Here is a 2,173-nt window from a genome sequence, read left to right as displayed (position 1 = left end):
CAAGTGTGAAGGATGTCAGTTCTATTCCAATATATCACACAAGCCCGCCTCAGCCTTGAAGACCATTCCACTCGTCTAGCCCTTCGCTGTTTGGGGATTAGATATGGTTGGACCACTGAGAACTGGCAGGAGCGGCTTCACCCATGTACTGGTGGCAGTCGACAAGTTCACTAAGTGGATCGAAGCCAAGCCTATCAAGAAACTTGATGCCGACACTGCTATCAGCTTCATCAGAGAGTTGATATTCAGATATGGAGTTCCGCATAGCATCATCACTGATAATGGGTCAAACTTCGATTCTGACCAATTCAGAGCCTTTTGCGCCTCTCAAGGCACGCGAGTCGACTACGCTTCCGTCGATCACCCCCAGTCGAATGGACAAGCAGAAAGAGCAAATGGCCTAATTCTCAAAGGACTGAAACCCCGGTTGATGCGTGATCTCAAACACGCAGCAGGCGCGCGGGTCGATGAACTTCCATTAGTTTTTTGGGGATTGAGGACTACTCCTAATCGGTCGACTGGGCGAACTCCATTCTTTCTGGTCTATGGAGCCGAAGCAGTTCTGCCGAGCGACCTGCTTCACAATGCACCCCGAGTCGAGCTCTACTCTGAAGATGAAGCAGAACAAGCCCGGCAGGACGCAGTCGACCTTCTAGAAGAAGAAAGAGAGATGGCCATGATCCGATCGACTATCTATCAGCAAGACTTGCGTCGATTCCATGCCAGAAACGTGAAGAGTCGAGCCTTCCAAGAAGGAGACTTGGTCCTCCGAGTGGATCAACAGAAGCCACACAAACTCGCCCCTACTTGGGAAGGCCCCTTCATCATCACCAAAGTTCTCCACAATATAGAGTGTACCATCTTTACAATGTCGATCGCCAGATTGACGAGCCACGAGCTTGGAATGTGGAGCTGCTCCACGCCTTTTATACTTAAGTACTCACTCGGATGAGATGTAATAAAAAGTACCTCTGTAGTTCATTTATCAAAGACAAGAGTGTTATAATTTTCCCATTGATTGTTGTTGCTTTTGTTTACGTGTGAAATCCCCCAGTGGGTGGCTTAGCTGCGAATCCGTTTCGCCTAAGTTTGTAAAAAAAATCCTACCGAGTGACGAGCAAGCCTCTCACTCGGGGGCTTAGCTGCGAATCTGTTTCGCCTAAGTGTTTAAAAATCCTACCGAGTGACGAGCAAGCCTCTCACTCGGGGGCTTAGCTGTGAATCTGTTACGCCTAATTATTTGAAAATCCTACCGAGTGGAGAGCAAACCTCCCACTCGGAGGCTTAGCTGCTGTCCAGTACTTGCCTAAGTATTTAAAAATCCTACCGAGTGGAGAGCAAACCTCCCACTCGGGGGCTTGGCTGCAGTCCAGTACTCGCCTAAGTATTTGAAAATCCTACCAAGTGGAGAGCAACCCTCCCACTCGGGGGCTTAGCTGCAGTCCAATACTCGCCTAAGTGTTTAAAAATCCTACCGAGTGGAGAGCAACCCTCCCACTCGGGGGCTTAGATGCAGTCCAGTACTCGCCTAAGTATTTAAAAATCCTACCGAGTGGAGAGCAAACCTCCCACTCGGGGGCTTAGCTGCAGTCCAGTACTCACCTAAGTATTTGAAAATCCTACCGAGTGGAGAGCAAACCTCCCACTCGGGGGCTTAGTTGCAGTCCAATACTCGCCTAAGTGTTTAAAAATCCTACCGAGTGGAGAGGAACCCTCCCACTCGGGGACTTAGCTGCAGTCCAGTACTCGCCTAAGTATTTAAAAATCCTACCGAGTGGAGAGCAAACCTCCCACTCGGGGGCTTAGCTGTCGTCCAGTAATCGACTAAGTATTTGAAAATCCTACCGAGTGGAGAGCAAACCTCCCACTCGGAGGCTTAGCTACAGTCTAGTACTCGCCTAAGAATTTGAAAATCCTACCGAGTGGAGAGCAAACCTCCCACTCGGGGGCTTAGCTGCAGTCCAGTACTCGCCTAAGTATTTAAAAATCCTACCGAGTGGAGAGCAAACCTCCCACTCGGGGGCTTAGCTGTAGTCCAGTACTCGCCTAAGTATTTCAAAATCCTACCGAGTGGAGAGCAACCCTCCCACTCGGGGGCTTCGCTGCAGTCCAGTACTCGCCTAAGTATTTGAAAATCCTACCGACCGGAGAGCAACCCTCCCACTCGGAGGCT

The sequence above is a fragment of the Triticum dicoccoides genome, chromosome 3B (genome assembly GCF_002162155.2).
Source record: "Triticum dicoccoides isolate Atlit2015 ecotype Zavitan chromosome 3B, WEW_v2.0, whole genome shotgun sequence".
NCBI lineage: Eukaryota > Viridiplantae > Streptophyta > Magnoliopsida > Poales > Poaceae > Triticum > Triticum dicoccoides.
This window is presented reverse-complemented; position numbering follows the sequence as displayed.